At 42.9% G+C, this 15,749-nt stretch overlaps 1 long non-coding RNA gene across 2 annotated transcripts; it reads right to left on the reverse strand.

Annotated features, from left to right (window-relative positions):
* Positions 1 to 5,708: 5,708 nt before the first annotated feature.
* LOC104909408 lies at positions 5,709 to 12,305 on the reverse strand. Of its 2 annotated transcripts, XR_792311.3 has the most exons (3): positions 11,184 to 12,305; positions 9,696 to 9,917; positions 5,709 to 6,857 (listed from the first exon to the last, which is right to left on the reverse strand). It is a non-coding gene; the product is annotated as an uncharacterized LOC104909408 (long non-coding RNA). The 2 variants fall into 2 exon arrangements; XR_004158666.1 differs by lacking the exon at positions 5,709 to 6,857 and having other exon boundaries at positions 9,470 to 9,917.
* Positions 12,306 to 15,749: the final 3,444 nt, after the last annotated feature.

A 15,749-nucleotide genomic window follows, 5' to 3' on the forward strand; every position in this document is an offset into this window, starting at 1 on the left:
AGGCACAGGAAAGCAAAGGAGACTGCTATTCAACGAGTAACAACTAACTATGCTTTCAGTAACATCTGTGCTTTCAATGAGTGTGCCGTTATTTGGCTGGAATAACTTTTTAATAGTTATTCTTGAAATTTGCTATTTGTAAGTTAGTTGTAGGATTTTGCTTTTAAGCTACGTCAAAGAGGCAGGAGGGAATAAAGTAGTACTTAGATCTGTTGTGCTGAGTGTAATGAGAAGGGAGCATTTTCTAATTGGATCTTGATCTGCTGTCCTAGGACGACAGAGTATTCAACCTAAAACACATAAGATGAAACATTCAGAATTTCTCATGGATGATAGCAGCACTGAGGGATGTGGTTTAATGGGCATGGTGGAGATGGGTTGGACTTCATGATCTGAGAGGTCTTTTCCAATCGTAATAATTCTATCTTTGGCTTGTTCTGTTCTATGTTTGCTCTACTTAATATGAAGGATTTCCCATTCTATTTCCTTTGTACAGGTAGCTGGTTTTTCCTAGGTATAAAGAATCTTCCTCAGAAGTTTTCTGGTGAATTGCTAATATAAGTCACATTTTCCAGCACTATTTGGCACTCTTTGAAAACGTCTTTCATTCTCTGATAAAATATAGTTCAATGAATTTTCCTTGATAGTCCTCTGTGTTCATATTTGATAACGAACACAGAGTTCCAGAGATCTGCCATTGCTATCAAACATTCTCTATAGGCACAGTGAGAGAGAAAGAGAACGGGGCTGGATACCTTGAGAGTGTCTGAATTTAACAAACACAAACTGGACAAACTTTTGGAGCTCCAAAGCCCAGACTTTGGTCTCCATATACAGGTATCTGGATGACACACTACAGTTTGCATTACATCAGAGGGCAAAATAGATGATCTAGTGATCCTCTGACATTAAATATGTGCCAACAAGTACTCACATTTCTGGCAGCAATAGATCTCTAAAAGTCCATGCATTGCTTTTTCCATGCTGTGAAAACATTCCTTATTTGCCTTGTAACCAAGCTGCTATTGGGCATCCGTCAGCACCACAACTATATTGAACACTTTGTAAAGTTCTCAGCTGATAACATTATGGCCATGCAAGTGCTATTCCTCCAATTACATGTTCTATCCAGTTAAGTGAATGCTTGAAACACATTAGCTGGAGTGCGGGTGGAAGGATGGAATAAAAAATGAACGTGAAGTTTTCTGACAGCAAAAGTGTTGGATCCTGGGATCAGCTGAGAAAATGGTGTTCAGAAAAATATAACAGTTGAATGGTTCTTCTTGAGGCATGTCAACTTCAGTTGAACAGGGAAGCAGTGAAAAAAAATTTAGAAGAAAAAGGAAACTGTGGGGTTTGCCATGCTGATCCAAAAGGAAAAGAAGTACAGATAAATAAAAGTAAACATCCATAGATGGCCTGTTTGTGACTGGCATCAAGTCTTTGAAATGTGTGTTGTTTACCATTAGCATGATCTCTTCCCAATTAAAACAAAACCTAATCACTTGTGGCCTTTGTTTTTACAGTAAGAAGCTCAAAAAAATATGGGATATTTGAAACACCCATGAGGAAAATGTGAAAGAGAAACGAGCTCTCAGTTTTACAAATCTGTATGTGTGGGATGAGCCAGTTCACAGTTTTTGAAGAGTTGTATTGCCAACACTGGATGCCAGGCAGGTTTTGGACCTAATCTATGTCCTTTGGGCATCCAGCGCTCCTAATCCCAACTGTGAAGATGAAATACAGGAGCCAGAACCAATGTTATTGTGGGAGAGAGCCAACAAAAAAAAATGCAGGCCTGCATTCAGATCTGCATATCATTGCACGGATAAAATGCATTATATTTATTTGGATTTCACCTGCTATTTATCAGCAGTATTTACATCGAAATAAATGGTCATTTATTGTGCCAAGTAAACATTGCATATTGTGTTTTGCCTCTTAAATCTCCATGTATCTCAGTAGCTGTGTGTAGCTACACTACTAATAGTAAGTAAGAGCTGTTTTATACCAGATGAAGGCTGACCTTGAGAAATCTACTTCACAGCTGTGCATACTGGTGAAGAAAACAAAATAAATCTTGATTTCTCTTTCTTTGTGTAAAATGACCGTTGTGTTTCTATCTGTAAAAATTTCCATGGCTCTTTATTTCGTCCCAGATGGCTATTTGTGAATATCATCCAGCAAACATCAGTGGTCCAGGAAAAGACCACGAGTTCTGCTGGCAGCTATAAATATATGCTGGTGGTTGACAATATTTTGACAGTTATACTGACAACGTGGTATTTAGTCTTTTGATTGGACTGTTTTCATTGAAACCTTTTCACACATCTTGAACCATTCTGACTGATATCCCCAAATAAAGTCATCAAATGCATAACTCTGATTCTGCTTGATTATTGGTGTGTTTGGGTCCTTTCCATTCCAAGTTCGTGTTCTGCTTGTACACAAAGAGGTTCCTCTGCCCAGATTCATTTTGACATGGGGTCATCCTGCTTCTAATGCCCTTCTGGCTTGGAACAAGGATGTCATCCTTCGTAGGTTGGGCTTGAGAAGCCTGAGATGCTTTTCCACTGATCTTCTGGTGAATATTTTAGAGTAGGTCAGGTTGCCTGGAGAGGTTATGGAATCTCATTCTCTGGAGATATTCAAGACCTGGTTAGACACTTTCCTGTGTGACCTACTGTAGGGAAACTGCTTTGGCAGGAGTTTTGCACTTGATGATTTCTAGAGGTCCCTTTCATCTCTACAGTTCTGTGATTCTGTGACCTACACCAACATTTCCCATTGCCCTGCCACCCAGCTGAAGATGTAGCTGCAATTTCCTTGTCTTCTTCCATTGGGACCTGCTCCACTCAGCAAGTAACTTAATTTGAGTTAACCAGAGAAGAAAGATAAGTAGTTCAGTAATTGGAGGAGTGCCCTAGGAAGCATGGACACTGATCCCATGCCCTTGGATTTGCTTCCATATTTGCTATCAATCTGCAGACAAGAACACCCAGCTAGTGCTTGAGCAGACTGATGCTTTCCCAGCTCATCTGCCAGCTGAGGCAGAAAAACATGGGCCTGGTTCATCTTTAGACCTGTGACACCCCCGTGGGACAGTAATACCAAGCATCACAAAGCTCAGAAGGAGTCTGAAAGAAGTCAGCAAAAGTGTATCTGGGCATTAAATCTGAGGAGATAAGGAAATCTTGCCCCTTAGTCCTCACTTTTTAAGCCAATATTGAAGAATTCTTCACTCACAAGTCTTTACAAAAACAAGTCCAGATGTAGAATATCAGTACAGGAGAGACATGGAGCTGTTGGAGCACATCCAGAGGAGGGTCACAAAAATGATCCAAGGGATGGAACACCTTTTCTACAAGGACAGCCCAAGAGAGCTGGGGCTGTTCAGCCTGAAGAAGAGGGGAGACCTGAGAGCGGCCTTTCAGTATCTAAAGGGAGCTGTAAGAAAGAAGCAGAAAAACTCCGTAGCAAGTCTGTTGTGATAGGACAAGTGGAAATGGCTTCCAATTGAAAGAGGGGAGATTTAGACTGGATATACGGAAGAAGTTTTTGACAATAAGTGTGGTGTAGCAGTGACACAGGTTGCCCAGAGAGGTGATAGATGCCCCATCCCTGGAGATATTCAAGGTCAGGCTGGACGAGGCTCTGAGCACCTGATGGAGCTGTAGGTGTTCATTGCAGGGGGGTTGGACTGGATGACCTTTGAAGATCCCTTCCAACTGATTCCACTCCATGAAAACCCAACCCAGCGTGGGGCTCCGTCCCAGGACGATGCGGAGGTGGCCGCCAGGGGGAGATGCACGAACGCGACAGACGAAGTGACACGGCCGGGGGCCGGGGGCAGCGGGGGAAGCTCAGAGAGCAAGGCTGAAGGAGGAGGCTGCGGACTGCTGCCCTCCTTCAGAGAAAAACGATGAAATGATGGAACGGCAACTCCCTGCCCAAAGGGTAGGAGACATCTCTCGTTCAGCATAAAGTCCACTTCAAAGCCAGAACAGCGTTTTTGTCCAATTCACATTTATACTATTATCGGAGGAGATGAATGCTGTGTTTCATTGTTTTTCCAAAAATCAGCCAACCCCCTCCTGCTTTCCTCACCCCTAAAATGAAGGCAAAGGATCACAGTGCAAGCAAACCATCAAGGAAATATCCTAAATTCAAAATATTGTAATAGAGCTTCTATATTTTTAATCCCCCTCTTCGGTCTTGAACAATCTTTAAAAATAGCAATAATAATAAAAAGAAAACACAGAAATGTTCTTACTCCACTCTGCTGCCCACCTCAGTCCAAATTCTGCTTTCTATAGAATAGAGAAGCACAAAGGGTTAGTCCCATTTCTGTGTTTTACCATAACTAAGATAAGATGTTAAATGACAGTGATATTCCTGCCTTGATGAGATTATTTTCTAATTAGAAAAGGAGCAGCCTGTTTTCTGACTGCAGGAACTGTCAGAGGAACAGGAGATGCTTGCAGGGCTTGGACATTCCTGAGCCCAAATTCCAGACCTGAAAGCAATGGCCCCAGGCCCTCAGGCACAGCCCTTTGTCCCCTCCCGTCGCCTTCTAGCCTAGCCTCTCCACTCCCCCACTTCTTGCAGGAATGCTAAATAAAATGCCTTGAAGATGAAGTGCCTGTGTAGCTGTCACGCTGCCAGTTCCCCTGCCCTGTGAGGCAGGCAGCAGCCAAGGTCAGGGAAGCATTAGTCAGCCTGGATTTGGCAAACAGGGTGCTGGTGTCTGATGTCAGACACCTGGCAGATTAGACTGGTGTGAAATGCCCTGCCCGGGGTCACCCCTGACATCCCTTCAGCTGCTGCAGAAGATGGTTGCGAGTCACACCAGTGAGCTGGAAGCAGGCTGGTTTCCTCCAGTTTGCCTTTGTTTTGCCTTCCTGACTTAGTGTTGGTTGAAACCTATATGATTTGAATGTAAGCATCCCCAGTCTCTTTTATGGAGTGTTACTTCTTCGCATTTAAACTAATATTTCTTTCCTCCCTTCTCTCTCTCCATATTTTTTCAACCATATCTGAAAGATGTCTGCTGATAGCCATTTTCAGCAAGGTTTCCCTCATTGCAGTCTTGCCTATCCTTTCAGGCTGTAGGTTTTGATACAACAAAGTACTGCAGAAAGATGATAATGTAAGTTTCACTGAGCCCATACCAGTTCAGCAAAGCAGCACATCCACATTAGCACAGTTTCTTACCTAACAAGCCCTGCCATAGACAGTGCCTGTTGCATCCAGTTTTGGAGGCTGTCAGCTGTGTCCCAGCCACCACGCTCCAAAGGGAATATGATGGGTCCTGCTTTATCTGCTGCACTGGGAAAATATTGGGATGGCAGCAGGTCAGGTCTCTGAGGCTTGTTTCGATCATACTAAGAATGTCCTTTGCAAATCTACCATTTATTTTTAACGTATTTCCATGATAGAAAGTCAAATACGAAGGGTAAAAAAGAGAATGCCAAGTGGCTTCTCAGTGCTGTTTGCCAGCCACCTTTAGTCTGCTGTCACTTGTCTAGGGGAAAGGCGAGTCCTTTGAAGCAATGCCAATATTATTAGAAATCTAAATATTTGCACTGCCTCTCCGTGTCTCCATGAGTCTCTTAAAAGACACTAACGTCTCTGTTAGCAGCTGGGCAGGGTAAAGTCCCAGCTCCAGCTGTGCTGTGATCCCCAGGAGGTGGGGAGGCAATATGCATCCCCTGCTTTTGTGCCACTTTGCAATAAGTATAGCACTGAAATGGATACTCGAGCTGCAGTGGTGAAAGTAGGGCCTGCTCTGGCAGTGGCACGGTGCTTCGGCTCCGCTCCCTGTGAGGAGCTGCAGCTGCCATGAGGTCTCTCCTCAGCCTGCTCTGTTCTGGGCTGAACAAACCCAGGGATCTCAAGCCTCCACTCACACCACTTGCCCTCCAGATACTTCTCCATCCTCATAGCCCTCCTTTGGACTTTCTCTAGTAGTTTTATGTCCTTCTTACATCGTGGCACCCAAACCTGCATCCAGTGCTCGAGGTGAGGCTGCACAATGCAGAGCAGAGGGGACAATCCCTCTACATTTGTGAGAGTCAAAGCTCCTCCCAGTTTAGTGTCATGGGACTCTGACAGTAATTATATATCCTTATGGGAGTTTCTACTATTCCCGTAGAATAACAGAATCATAGAATCATGAAGGTTGGACAGACCAATAAGATCATTCAGTCCAACCAGCACCCATGACTGTGACTGCCCTAGACCATGTCCCTCAGGGCCAGATCTACCTTTTTGTTGAACACCTCCAGGGACGGAGACTCCACCACCCCCCTGGGCAGCTTGTTCCAGTGCCTCACCACTCCTTCTGAGAATATTTTTTTTTAATATCCTACCTGACACATTCTCAAAAGAGTGTGAAACAATCATTCCAGAGAGGAGACATCTCCCAGCCCCTCAGTCATTCTTTTTGGAAATCTGTTGTGCTCTATACAGGCAAATTAGCTTCCAAAATGCAACAAATTTCTGGAGGAAAAATACTAACAAAATCAAAGCACATGCAAGAATGATCCAGGCTGAGGCCAGGAAGGCATTCAGCTGTCGATAAACACTTCCCTCCCTTTATTCCCTTCTGCTCACTTGTCTCCATTTCTCTGGCATAGGGAAAAATAATTTGTGATAGAAACACAAATGACACTAGGGACATTTAATTGTTGCAGTGAAACCAATGTGAAATGGCATTGAAATAAAGCCACATAAACTGGAGATAAGTTGGAGCAGGTTGTGTAGAAGCATCCCAGGACAGCCACAATGCTGCTGAAGTCTGTGATGGGAGCACGGGCAGGAGTCACACAGAGAAGAGTCCTTGCAAAGAGTCAGTCCTAATACAATCAAAGACCAAACATATTTCAAAATGAGACTGCTGTAAATAAATGGAAATTGTATTAGTTCCAGATATTTTCATAATAGTAAGCTTTAGAGAAATCAAAGCCAATATCTTGAAGAAAACAAACACCCCTTTTGGCCCATCTAATAGATTGAGATATTGGCATAAAACAGATTCTTTGAATATGGAGATGGCTATTTGCAAAATAATAATAATAAATAAAACAAGAGTAGGGTCTTCCTTCCTCTGTTCTTCACACTCCTGTTACAGTTTGGTCTCCATACATCTCACTAGTACAGACCATGGGAATCCTTTATTTTCCTCATAATTAGTTATGGTTGTTTCAGAGCTGAGTAAATTACATTTTTCAGCCTGGAAAGTCTATGCACTGCTGTTAGCAGGAAGTAGAAGTCAGGGTTAACTGTGCCTTTGCTATCTCTGATGCAAGAGACAAAGTTAATGAAAAAATTAAAGGTGGCTCCAGTGAACCAAACGATATACACTCAGATATAGTGGGTTCAGGATTTCACCCTAAACATTCTCCTGTGGTGTCTAAACTGCACCCAAATCCAAATCTGCAATCAGGTTTGGCTCTTTATTACTTTTCCATCACCAATAATTGGTTTGGAATGGTATAAACAATAGTGTTCATAATCCATAAACCATAAACCCATTTTAATGCTGTGAACTGTGTTGTCTGTGCAGAGCTCGCAAGGAGAAGCAACAGTACAAGTTTATTTTAGCCAACCAAGTCCATTGGTAAGGTTCTGTGTATGCAGGAATTCCATCTGTTGCATAAGCCAAGGCCAGACATGTTTACATGTTTCCATAGTCACTTCATAGCCACCATGTACAAAATCCCCTATTTTTGCATGCTTTCCGATAGACGAAATCGCACCTGGATCTTAGACTTTATCCTGTTCCTGTCAAGCCTTCCCTAGCTTTAGCTGACGTTCTGAGGTTCCACCAAATGGTTATTTACACTTAGTCTACCCAAATACGCAATGCTAAATTTTTGTTCAGGGCTGCTCATCCTGTTAACTCATTTCCATCTGTACCTCAAATTCTCATAAATGTTTTAAGATAGCTTGTCTACATTTCAAAAGTGATGGGTTCCTGTTTGCCCTTCCTCTGCCTATGCATGGCAAATTCCAATTTGCAAGCAGGCATGGGACTTTTTCTTTCCTATCCATAGCTGGGACCACCGTGTCTCTGCCAGAACAACTAAAAGAAAACCCTTAAAACATCTTTACCAGTAAATACAGTTCCTTTTTTTTTTTTTTTTTTTCTAACTCCTTTGCTATGCGAGGATGTTGTCAACTTCTTAAAGAATGATGGTAGCAAAACTAACTGAGAATATGTAATACGTCACCAGGGGAAAAGAAAGACTCTCTAATACCATGAAAAATTACTTTTTGGACTTTTTTTTCCCTTTATTGGCTGTGGCCTCTGCTGAGACTTGGATGCCCTTTCTCAAGGGCTCGGCTTGAAAAGCACCTTATTTCATTTCTGGCAAGATAGAGGAGGTGTTAGTGACCCATGTCTTCATCACCTCTCATTTCACATGCTGTGATTCCCAATTTGAAGACAAGAGAACTCATACTGCTTTCACCATACTTTGGGTCTCCATGAGCACAGGTCTCTCCACTGGCTGTCAGGCAGCTTCTGACACCAGCAGATAAACCCATTGTACTTCAGGAACCACAGTGCAACCTCAGGAATAATGAAAAGCTAGGATCGAGATGAAACAAAGAGGTGTTTTTATTTATTTTTCCTCACTGGAGTCTAGCTATCAAAGGAGATCAAACAAATTTAGTTCCTGAACACCTTTAGGAAATTAGGTAAACCCTTCCTGCCTGGATCAGCTCTGCCAAAAGGTGACTCAGTCTCTGTCAGTGCAAGCAATTGTTGTTTCTGTCTCAGCTACAAGGTCATCTCCAGATGAAAATATTTGCTTTTGATCAATATTCGCCATCTGAAGGCAAATGATGATGGCATAGAGGAGGGTCACTAAGATCATCAGAGGGCTGGAGCACCTCTCCTGTGAGGAAAGGTTGAGGGAACTGGGACTGTTTAACTTGGAGAAGTCTCTGGGGAGACCTCACTGTGGCCATCCAGTACTTGAAGGGAGCATGTAAACAGGAGGGAGAACGGCTGTTTATGAGGGTGGATAGTGATAGGACAAGGGGGAATGGTTTTAAACTGAGACAGGGGAGGTTTAGGTTGGATATTGGGAGGAAGTTTTTCACCCAGAGGGTGGTGACACACTGGAACAGGTTGCCCAAGGAGGCTGTGGATGCCCCATCCCTGGAGGCATTCAAGGCCAGGCTGGATGTGGCTCTGGACAGCCTGGTCTGGTGACTGGCAACCCTGCACATAGCAGGAGGTTGGAACTGGATGATCATTGTGGTCCTTTTCAACCCAGCCCATTCTATCATTCTATGATTCTTCCTCCAAAGCTCTCTGTCTTTTACGTGGGTCTAACCAGCCCTTCCTCCAAGGCAATATCCCTTATAAAAGCTGAATTTCCTAAATAAAACACGCTACTAGGAACAAAATGAATTTCCCTAAACAGTAAGAAGTGAAGAAAACACCATTACAAGGACATCATTTTTTCCGAAGCTTTGTATTATCATTGTCAGCCTTAGAACAACACCTACATAAAGCAATAAAGATAAGAACTCCCCTGAGATAAGCATTGTGCAAAGTACTTATAGTAAAAGGCAATTCTCATAATTGCAAAGAGATAAATGTTAAAGAGGCTGAAGTATTTCACAGCTAAATGTCCTGTCAGGGTAGCTGAATAATAGCCTTCTTTTCATACACCATTTACCTTTATTGAAGAAGGATAAATGAACCTGCATAGTGCAGCACATTAATGACTTCCAGCATTCAGGTGTGGTCACTCTGGATAAATCTGCATGGGAGATCAGGACAGACATGAAGTTGCTTCCCACTGCTCAAGACAGGTAGAATTGAAGCAAGCTCTGATCCAACATTGCATGACTGCATTCACATGGTGCCGAGGCTGTGTTCTTCCTCCTTGCTGATGCAGCTGAGGGAAAGAGCAAAGAGCAGGGAGAAAGGATAACCTTATTGACACCAATAGCTGAAGAAGAAGTTGGGCTTGTTTAGCTTGGAGAAGAAAAGGCTCTGGAGAGATCTCATTGCAGCCTTCCCATACTTGAAGAGAGCTGTAGGAAGGGGAACGACTTTTTACACAGTCTGATAGTGATAGGACAAGGGGGAATGGTTATAAGCTAAAAGAGGGGAAATTTAGGTTAGATGTTAGGCAAAAAATATTTATTCAGAGGGTGGTGAGGCCCTGGCACTGCTGCCCAGAGAGCTGTGGTGCCCCATGCCTGAAGGTGCTCAAGACCAGCTTGGATGGGCCCTGGGCAGCCTGAGCTGCTAGGGGGCAACCAGCCCATGGCAGGGGTTGGAACTGGGTGGGCTTTAAATCCCTTCAAACCCAAACCACTCTATAATTCTATGAAGAAAGTGTGCAAATGGTTTGCCTAAGGTCACACAGATCTTGTGAAGCCATGGTTGGGATGACAACAGGGCACACTTATGAAGAGCAATATGAAAACCCCACGTTTTCCGACCTGGATTTGGAAAATATAGGGTACACTTAAAGCATTAACCTTTTCTTCCTTACTGTGCAGGCTGCAGCTTTACCAGGCTCATATTTTTTATCATGATTCATGATTTTCCCTATTCCTCCACAGGAGCCTGGGGTGAAGTGTTAGATACCAGTGGGGAAGTTGAGTGCACATAGGAGGAATGCAAGTGCAGGAGGAGCTGGGCAGCCAGACAGCATCTGTGTCTGCTGCTGAAGGCTACGTTGGTGCTGACACACTGGGTTATTTCTGCTATGATGTTACTTGAGTGTCTAATTAAAGATAAGTTTAAAGACACAGCCTGAGATTCAATGTTGTGAATACTTAAGAGACATTTCACATTTCGCTTTAGTGTTTAAAAGGTCAGAAGCTTTATAGCTCCTTATAATCTCCACTGAGATCCATCCCAAACAGCCTCTCAGGTAGCACAGCCTAGCTTTACTCCATAAGGACAGCAAGGAAGTATTCCCCTGCCATGGCTAATGAGAAAATATTTCACTAACGGGAAAGTTACTCAGATTTGTTTGACTTAAAAATGGCTGGTAAAAGCCTTTTCCTTAATGTAGGATATTAAACAGTTTTGTTATTGTAACAAAGTTAGTGTATTTTTAATGCACAATGTGCAGAGATAAATAATATTTTTCCATTCGGCTTTATTTGGAAATAAAATTACAGAACTGTATTTGAAATGTAATTACTTATCCACGCCAAAGAGCATGAGTCACACATGATGGTATTCATGGAGAAGCCAGCTGAGCTTGGAGAAATATCTTGGTGTTAGGTTTCTGTTCCACATCCAGAACCAGACAAACTGACCTGTCTAGAGGGAGAAATCCAAGAATAAAAACAGTGGCCAAGATTTTGAAACTCAGGTGCCCAAGAGATATATCCAAGTTGGTGGACTTTGATGAAAGATAATGTTATTGCTCAAAATTTTGACTCCTATAAAATATCTGAACAGGCATCAAAGGTGTGCACCACAGTATAAACTGGTGTGGGATTCAGGAAGGTACTTGTAGGTGTCTGCATGCGGACTAAGAACTAACATTTCATTATAGTCTCCACTAACACAGTCTGGAAATGATTTGATTGACTATAGGGTGACTCCTTCAGGGTGAACCAAATTATGTAATCTGTGTTGGCTGGATCTCCATTGACTATAAAGAGAGCATAGACAATCAGTCCTCATGTACACACATGCACTTCTTTGTTTTATTGTCTAACTGAATCCCACCCAGATGACAAAACATGAGCCATCAGTGTAATTGTAGTCAACGTGACTCAAGTTATGTCTAACCACTCATATGTCCCAGATGCATCCACTCCATGGATACCCTCCAGAGGGTACTCCATGGTGTGCACCACTTTCTCCCTCTGCAGATATATTCTTCACAGCAAGAAAAAGTTCTCAAAGTACCCCTGAATTAAATCCCAGAGATGAATACCATGGCTCAAAGCAAAGTGCCAGAAGAGTTTCAAGCTTTGTCCACATGGAAAATAACACCTAGTTTCAAACCACAAGAAATGTTTTACCATGCCCTGCATACTCAAAACCTGAGCCTGAAGTTTGGATTCCGATCACGAGGAAGTGAAGCCAGCACTAGCAGTGGCTGCCTGGGCTATCTACCTCAAACTGTGCTATAACAAAAGACACTGAGATTTCTGACCAAAATCACTTTCTATCATGCAGTTTCAGTGAAATTCAGACTTAGAAACCAAACATACACACTGTCCTACCAGCTCTTGCAATCTCACTTGATACATCTGAGAAGTGGCCTGAGCTTCCAAGTATTTTTAAGAACTATTCAGAGGGTTTGCTTTTTTTTCTTTTCTTTTTCTTTTCTTTTTTTTTTTAATCCTTTATTTCCATGGGTAACTTATAGCTGAAGCCTGACTGCTGGCTCCTGCTGCATGGACCTACAAATTTCTGCAGGATGACACTAGGAATCAAGGATTTCATAAAGTTCCCCTTCAATATCTAATCTATGCAACAAAGGCCAGGAAGGGATGGGAAAAATCGGCCGCAAGGTCTTCAGAGTTAAATGTCCGAGAGGATGAGGTTGTTGTGCAGAGTGGAGCATGCAGCCCAACCAGATGTGATGCTGCAAGCACTGCAGCAAGGCTGATAATCAGAAATACCCAAAGCACACAGGTTTGCCTTTGCTATGAAAGACATCACAGAGCTCAGAAGTGTAAAAGACGATGATCACTCTGCTTTTTGCTCTGGTGCTGCTGGGGTTCAGCCTCCTGAAGAATCACTGATCACCAAGTGGTGCTTGCCCCTTTGCACAGCCCCATGGACCTTACATGATCCCACAGGGCTGATAGGAGAACGCACAGATGAAAGCCTGGAAATGTTTCCTTGAAGGGGCTGGGCCTCACTAAATATCCATTATATTTTTATAACCCTGCTCTTCAGACCAAGATTAAGAAAACAACAAACAAGCCGATTGCAAAGGGTCGGAATGCCAAGTAAGGCAATTGAAGTCAATGATATAAATACACTTCGAACAAGACATCTTTATCGAGAGAGGAAGTATTAAGGGCTACAGCGGCCAGGCAACACGGGACAAGGGAGGATAAAGAGAGGCTGAGATAAGGCTAATGAAGAATGACAAATACAGACAAGGGTTTTTTTCCTGTTAGAAAAAGCAGTTCCCTGCCCTCATCTAGCTCAAGGGCAGAGAGGGGACCTTCCTCAGCCAAAGCTCTGCACAGAGTTAGCCCCAGCAGCCCAGGGACTGGGACACTGCTGCTTCTGCTCTCCCTGGAGCCAGGAAAAGACAAACACAACCAGGCACAGGTTCAGCCCTATAAAAACATTATGCCACAGGCCACGTTTGTCATTTTGTCATTCCAGAAAAGTTCCAAGAGAGATAATTCGACTAAATTGACTGAAATCAGAGCAGTGCCTTCTGGCTACCAGATGCTTTTGCGTTTGCAGCAAGAATTGTTTGTGTCTCTCCCTGGTGTGGTTTTAATTTCTAATAATTGAGCTCCCTACAGTCACTTGTGACAGACAGCTCTGGCTGACACCCAGTCTGGTCCTCTCCCTGATGGTGCCTTCCTGATGGGTAGAAAATACTGCACACTTGGCAGCAGAGCTGGGAGACAGGGAAGAGCCCATCTCAGGAACTGGCTATCTCAGAAAAAAATGAAGACAGTGGTAAGAATCCAAATTACTTTCGAGGATTCTGGCTTAAGGCTTTTGAGACTTGAGGCCAAGATGACAGAGCTAGATGGCACAGAAGCAGAGCAGGTAAAGGTCAGGCAGAGATTCATGTGACCACATCTACTGCCTGTTGCAGCATTCTTCTCCAGAGCAGGGCTCACCTGCCATCACACTGCCTTGCTCATGAGTGATCTTTGGCAAACTAGTGTCAGGGCCCTGAGGACAACCACAAGCTTAAATTATTGCCCAGATCACCCTGCACCCATGCAGTAAGCACATTTGTCCCCAGTCCTGTCCCTGTCCCCATCTCCACTTGCTTCGTCCCCAGGCCTGTTGCACACATCTCAAAGTTCTTTTCATACACTACATCAGCCTTTCCAACTTGCAGCCTTCCTGCTAGCAATGCAGCTAGGCACAGGTCTCTCTGCTGTGAATTGAATTGAGACAGCTGACTCTCAAGACCTCCTCGAAGACGTCTGCATGTTCTCCAAATAAGAGGGATTCCATTCCCAGGTCAGCCAACTCAATTCTGCATCTAATTTTAGATTCTGGAGGGAAGGGTTAAGTGAAAGCTCAGGTTTGAATATAGATAGAATCAGGTTAAAGAGCTACATCATGGTAAATTGTCATATTGCCCAGTGAGGTAGTGAATACCTCCTCCCTGGAAGCACTCAAGGCCAGGCTAGATGGGGCTGTGAGCATTCTGGTCTAGAGGGAGGTGTCCCTGCCTATAGCAAGGGGTTGAAACTAGGCGATCTTTAAGGACCCTTCCAACCCAAACCATTCTATGATTCTATGATCTATGATATCCAAAGTAACAAAAAACCTGAATAGGTTGATATATACACATCTATGCACTATCATGGCTTCTCCTAGCTCAGCTCATGCTGTTTATCTTGCTCCGCAGCTTTTGCTCTGAACAGTTTTTCTTGTATTCCCGCAAGCTCAGACAAAAAGACCTGGACATTCTTAACAATCATTCTCCAAATCAGATTTGGAAGTAGAACCATAAATCACAGAATGGTTTGGGTTGGAAAGAACCTCAAAAACCGTCTAGTTCCAACCCCCTGCCACAGGCAGGGTTGCCAACCTTTGGCTATGCCATTTATAATCTAATATATCTAGCAGTAGGGTGAGGATATACTGGCCCTCATCATTTCACCAAATTGCTTGCAGTGTTAACACATTATTGTTTACAAAGAATGTGTTCAACAAAGATAGGTGCTCTCTTCAAATGACACGCAGGCAGGTATGGAAAGAATAACTTAATTAATTAATCAAAAATTATTCCAATAACTTTTTCACTATTCTTATTTAATTATGTCTTTTAATTAAAAACAAACAAACAAACAAAAAAAACAGACGTAGGCTTCAACAGAACAACTCCTGCATGAAGCACCCTCTGAACTCCAGAAAAACTCGTTCTAATAGTGTTGCTTTGTATATTATCTTGAAAGATTTTCACATGTACAGATGTTATTTGGCTACCACCACTTTGCTGGCAGCTGTTTCACAGACCTTTTCTTCACTATAAATAAGCTATCATCAAAAAATGACAGCACAAGAAAAATAGGGCAAAAATGACAGCATTTGGTAAAAGTACCAGCTGTACATTTAAAAGCATCAGGAGTTTAATGAACTGTAGTAACTCTTGTTTTTCAAGGAATTTGCTACCCTAAAATATTTGCAGAACAAAGGTCTCAGAAGTCCTGGGTGAGAGGAAAGAGCCACTGCTTCAAGAGAAGAGGTAGAACTGAACGGCTCATTGAACCCTCAGCAAAGTAATGTCATTTGTGGTACATGCAGTTGCTGTATAGAGCTGCTCTGCTGCTCAGCAAACCTCCTTTGTATTTTTCTTCTTTCTCAGTGAGAATAAGGGGAATTAGCTTAGAACCCATGCAAAAAAATATATATATATATATTGAAAATACCAACTTGTCTCACATCATGCTGTGCAAGCATTTCACTGCAGAGAGTGTAGGGACCAGACAGATCTGAACATGTGGAAGTGCTTCTCTATTGACCTGAAGGTTTTATGGAAGCTAAACCAGGCTTATTATTGAATTTCTTTTTGTATGCTGTAAATTACTAA

Source organism: Meleagris gallopavo, chromosome 1 (genome assembly GCF_000146605.3).
Source record: "Meleagris gallopavo isolate NT-WF06-2002-E0010 breed Aviagen turkey brand Nicholas breeding stock chromosome 1, Turkey_5.1, whole genome shotgun sequence".
NCBI classification, from domain to species: domain Eukaryota; kingdom Metazoa; phylum Chordata; class Aves; order Galliformes; family Phasianidae; genus Meleagris; species Meleagris gallopavo.